Raw genomic sequence first — 6226 nt, forward strand, 5'->3', positions numbered from 1 at the left:
TGATTATAAAATTCAGTCTTTCCCCTATACCATGCATACGTCAGAGAGACATAATCTTTGAGTATCTATTCAGCTGTGACCATAAATTTTTAGAAGAGGACTTCCTGCTCCTGAGTGTCAATACAGTAGATTTTGCAACAAATTTATTTTGTCTCCTATTTCATCATCTTATCACCCAATTTATTTTTATTTTTATTATTATTATTTTTATTTAGGGAGAGAGAGAGAACGAGCTCACATATGCATGAACCACGGGTGGGGGAGGGAGAGGGAGAGAGAGAATCTTTTCTCTCTCTCTTTTTTTTTAATTTTTAATTTTTAATTTTTTATAAACATATAATGTATTTTTATCCCCAGGGGTACAGGTCTGTGAATCGCCAGGTTTACACACTTTACAGCATTCATCAAAGCACATACCCTCCCCAATGTCCACAACCCTATACCCCCAACACCCCTCCCCCCAGCAACCCTCAGTTTGTTTTGCGAGATCAAGAGTCACTTATGGTTTGTCTCCCTCCCAATCCCATCTTGCTTCATCTATTCTTTTCCTACCCCCTTATGCCTCCATGTTGCATCACCACTTCTTCATATCAGGGAGATCATATGATAGTTGTCTTTCTCCACTTGACTTATTTTGCTAAGCATGATACGCTCTAGTTCCATCCATGTCATCGCAAATGGCAAGATTGCATTTCTTTTGATGGCTGCATAGTATTCCATTGTTATATATACCACATCTTCTTGATCCATTCATCTGTTGATGGACATCTAGGTTCTTTCCATAGTTTGGCTATTGTGGACATTGCTGCTATAAACATTCGAGTGCACGTGCCCTTTCGGATCACTATGTTTGTATCTTTAGGGTAAATACCCAGTAGTGCAATTGCTGGGTCATAGGGCAGTTCTATTTTCAACATTTTGAGGAACCTCTATGTTGCTTTCCAGAGTGGTTGCACCAGCTTGCATTCCCACCAACAGTGTAGGAGGGTTCCCCTTTCTCTGCATCCTCACCAGCATCTGTGATTTCCTGACTTGTTAATTTTAGCCATTCTGACTGGTGTGAGGTGATATCTCATTGTGGTTTTGATTTATATTTCCCTGATGCTGAGTTATCACCCAATTTTTAAATGACAAGAAAGATGTCATCTTGGCTACTGTCTCTAAAAGTGACCTGTCTACCAACAGTGTAAGAGGTTTCGCCCTCCTCCTCATTCTCACCAACATTTCTTGTTACCTGCCTTGTTAATTTTTGCCATTCTAACTGGCATACTGTGGTATTTCATCATAGTTTTGATTCGTATTTTCCTGATAGCTAGTGATGTTGAACATTTTTTCAAGTGTCTGTTAGCCATTTTGTGTCTTCTTTGAAGAAGTGTCTGTTCATGTCCTCTGCCCATTTTTGTAACTGGATTGTTTGTTTTTTGGGGTGTTGAGTTTGACAAGTTCTTTATAGATCTTAGACACCAGCCCTTTATCTGTAGTGTCATTTGCAAATATCTTTTCCCATTCTGTGAGTTGCCTTTTTGTTTTGTAGAGTGTTTCCTTTAATGTATAGAAAGTTTTTACCTTGATGAAGTTCCAAAAGTTCATTTTTGCTTTTGTTTCCCTTGACTGTGCAGACCTATTTTGAAAGAATTACTTAAGCTGATGTTGAATAGGTTACTGCTTATGTTCTCCTCTAGGATTTTGATGAATTCCTGTCTCACATGGAGGTATTTCATCTATTTTGAGTTTATCCTTGTGTATGTCGTAGAAGCTGGTCCAGTTTCATTCTTCTGCATGTGCCTGTCCAATTTTACCAGCACCATTTTTTGAAGAGACTGTCTTTTTTCCGCTGGATATTTTTTCCTGATTTGTCAAAGATTAGTTGACCAAAGAGGGTTATAAGCAGCTAATGAATCATTGAACATTACATCAAAAAATAATGATGTACTAATTAATATGTTGGCTAACTGAACATGATTAAAAAATTTTTTTAAAGAGTGACCTGCATAGTTTCTCCATTATTATCTCAATAATATATACTGAATAATGAATACTTATACTGAATATTTCCCAAGCAATCTGCTGAGTGCTTTATTTTTTTAAATTTTTTTAAGAAGATTTTATTTATTTATTTGTCATAGAGAGAGAAGCGAGAGCGAGCACAGGCAGACAGAGTGGCAGGCAGAGGCAGAGGGAGAAGCAGGTTCCCTGCGAAGCAAGGAGCCCAATGTGGGACTTGATCCCAGGATGCTGGGATCATGACCTGAGCCGAAGGCAGCCGCTTAACCAACTGAGCAACCCAGGTGTCCCAATGCTGAGTGCTTTCAAAGAATCATTTCATTTTAGCCTTCAAGACAATCTTGTAAAGTAAAAGTGATTATTACTCTCATTTTACAGATGAGCAATTTGAGATAAAGAAATAACTGTACATTTGTAAATTGTGAAAGGTCACTGAATTTGAGGTTTATAGAGCCAGGATTCAAAACCATTGTGTATCATCTGTCCCCACACCTACATATCTCCTAGCATTTACTATGTCCTTAAGGCTCTTCCAGGCACTATGGACAAGAGAGAGAACTAAGGCATGGGACCTGAATCCAAAAAAGGGTATAGTTTATTGGGAGAAACCAAATATTTATAAACAAATAAGTACCACAGGTTGTAAAAGAATTATCTGCCATCCCTAATGGTGGGGGGAAGGCGAGTGGAGAGCTTGCTAGGGGCAATGAGGGAAGGGTTGTGTGTGTGTTATGGGAGGTTTTACACAGAAGGGAGAAATAGTTATCCTGCATGAAGAGGCACAGAGAGTTACCACATGTGAGGAAGTAATTTCTGGTAAAGAGAAATACAACAACAACAACAACAACAACAAATATAACCAACAATGCATAGAGTCAAGACAAGGAATGGGTGGGGGAAAATCCATCTGAAGTCTGTCAGATCTGTGTGGAATATAGTGTGTCTTCATTGGAATGATGGTACATGAGATCATGCAGAGCATTTGAAGCCAGAGTTGGAATCTTTTCAAAGTTAATGGCTTAACCTAGACCAATATTAAAGTGCTGGAAGGGTGCCTGGGTAGCATAGTTGGTTAAGTGCCTGACTCTTGGTTTCAGCTTAGTCATTATCTCAAGGTAACGAGATTGAGGCTAAAGTCAGCTCTGTGCTCCCTGTGGAGTCTGCTTAGATTCTCTCTCCCTTTGCCCCTCCCACTACTCTCGTGTGTGTGTGTGTGTGTGTGTGTGTGTGTGTGTGTTTCTTTCTAAAATAAATAAATAATTTAAGAAAATGGTTGAAATGTCAGGGACTATGGCAAAAATTCTGGTGGTGTTAGGGAGATGATTAACACTGCCTAAATTAGTATGTGCCCCATGTCTAAATGATGAATACATAGACACTCCACTCATAATTAAAGCTCAGAAAAATGAGAGGGCAGATGGAAGTCATGAATGAAGATTAAAAAACAAACAGTGGGCATGGTTAAGTCTAAACTCAGTGGCTTTGACTCTATGTTCTGTGTTCTTTCTACCACGTCAAGTTTCTTCTAATCATTCTCCCTCTGTGACAAAATTCCTCCAACCTTTTAAGCATTTTTGCTGTTAGTCATATCTTAAAAGGAAGGGGCAAAAGACTCTTCACTTCCTGAACCTCGTTCCCTATCATACCTAGTCCACCCATAAAGATGGTTGGTACCCAAGCAGAGGCGTCATAGGTAAAAAGGTTAGAGCTTCACAGTCCAGTGGGATATTTTTCCTGCAGGGGACCTTTTGGCTACATTTCTCCTCATGAACTCTGCACACTCACATACACACACTCACTTCATTTATAGCCCATAGAGTGTTCAGTTGTGAGGTATTAAGCCTTGCTATTCATTCTGCTTAGAATATTCTTTTATCTCCACTGTGCTAGTCACAGGCATGCACAAGAAAATCTAAGGACAAATTGTCAAAGAATACGGTCTGACCACTGAAATACACGCACTAATTGGATTTCAAAATAGAGTATATTTGTGAATTGTTTCCATTTGAACAGTAAATTCTTTCATGTTGAAGAGCCATGAGGATCCATCTTTGAACTGGCAAGTGGCCAGGATTGGAGGGTAGTCCAAGCATAGACAGCACTGGGCCTTCACGCTGAGGACAAGGATTCAAGTTTGACCCCTGTGCTTACAGCTGTTGGAAAACCGTACACAACTTACTGAATATGTTAAACCTTGTAAAACAAGAATAATAATTGAAACTATTAGATAGGGCTGTTGTAAAGATTGAAGGATATATTAAAAAAAAGATTGGAGAATATTATATTTTTAAACTGGTATTGGGGACTGGACACATGACAGATGGTCCTGACATCAGTGGCTCTCTAATTCAGAGAACACAAATTTCCCCTGCCAGAGAACTTAGGTTGTAGCTTTTTGTGTCTTGTCCCTTAGAGATTCAAATTTAGGAAGTCAGTTGGAAGGAACCCTTGTTAGAATGCCAGTATCACAACTTATTAGGACTGTTTTTAGAATGACAGCAGTTTTACTTTATGGTGGTGTGGAGATGAAATGACTAGTGTACATTTGCATACAGGTAGTTTGCAGGAGAGTATATTTTGAGAAGCAATATGGACTCTCTAGCATGAGATATGGGGTCAGACGGACCTGAGATGAAGGTCCTGCAGGGGACCTTTTGGCTACATTTCTCCTCATGAACTCTGCACACTCACATACACACACTCTTTATAAACTGGTCACGTTTAATCATTTGGTTACTCTTTCTAAGAATCAATTTCCTCATGTGTGTTATCATGCGCTTTAAGAATACACATGGATGTATTCTTTAAGAATACATATGGATGCTTTTGGGTCATTGGTGTCTTTGAGAACCTGAGCTCTGCGGATCTTGAAAATACTCAAATCTACAACAAACATGCACAACAAAATAGTGCACATATTTCCATTGTGTTTCCTTGCAGACTGAAACATGGACGCTAGGTCACAGGTTCAAGGGTTATTTTAAGAAAGGAATTCTCTGCTAACCAATGTTATCCAGAGCCTATGGCAACCTGCCAGTGATAATAGGCTGTTGTCTTAACATTCTTTTTAAATGTGTCTTCTGAGACAGACCATAAGAGACTCTTTATCATCAGAAAAAAATTGAGGGTAGCTGGAGGGGAGGTGGGTAGGTAGATGGGGTAACTCGGTGATGCGTGTTAAGGAAGGCAAGTGATGTAATGAGCCCTGGGTAGTAAATGCAACAGAGGAATCACGGAACTTTACCTCTGAAACTAGAATACACTATAAGTTATTTCATTGAATTTGAATAACAAAATGAAGCTTCTTAATAAATACAAAAGAATAAATGTGTCTTCTGTCTCCCCAACTCCTGAGACAAACATACATTTAAAAGAAATTACACTTCTCATGATTTAATTTGAACCTGAGTTTAGAGAGCTTTCAAAGTCTGCCTCAGAGCTCTTGAGGTCATCACAAAGACTTATTTTTGCGTGTGTCAGTTTTATAGTTTTATTTTCTGTTCCTTCCCTTACTGCAAATTGCCCTTACCACTAATAGGAGAAAAAGCTACGTAGTGTTTTTTTTTTTTTTTTTTCCTCCCAGCTGTCTCAGAAACTGCTATAAGATATGGGTAGGACCTGAAAATGAGGCTTTGGGCCTCCTGCTGCATAACAGAATGTAGAAGGCTATTGAGTTTTCCTGGGATAAAACGAAATTTCTATGCCACTGGTAACACCCAGACCCCACAACCTACCAATATTTATGGCAAGACCACATTCCAACATTCTGATATTCAAGTCCGCTAGTTCCAGAATCTTCTATAATAGTAGATCCTGTCAGCTAGTTTTAAGTTTTTAAGTCAGCTAGTTCTAGAATCCCAAGGATTTTGTAACAATCCCAAGTGTTTTATATCCATAGAATTCCTCATGGTTTTGTAGCTTGGGGGAATAGCAAACGAGGCAATTAGACAAAGCTATGCATTGGCAAAATCAGATCAACCTTATTTAAGAAAGACTTGGAAAGGTATTGTTTAGAGACTGTGATTCCCCAATAATAGGTGTATTTAACCATAATTTCCCTTCACATTCTATATTGAGTTTTGTTGAATTCATCTATTTCTATCATTTATCTATCTATATAATCTATTGTCTATCTATCTATCACCTCTCCATCCACATAAAATACAATTGCCTACTGATAAGCACATAGATACTGTTTTTGTAAGCAGCAAGTGTTAGATTC

Source organism: Mustela nigripes, chromosome 1, assembly GCF_022355385.1.
Source record: "Mustela nigripes isolate SB6536 chromosome 1, MUSNIG.SB6536, whole genome shotgun sequence".
Classification (NCBI taxonomy): domain Eukaryota; kingdom Metazoa; phylum Chordata; class Mammalia; order Carnivora; family Mustelidae; genus Mustela; species Mustela nigripes.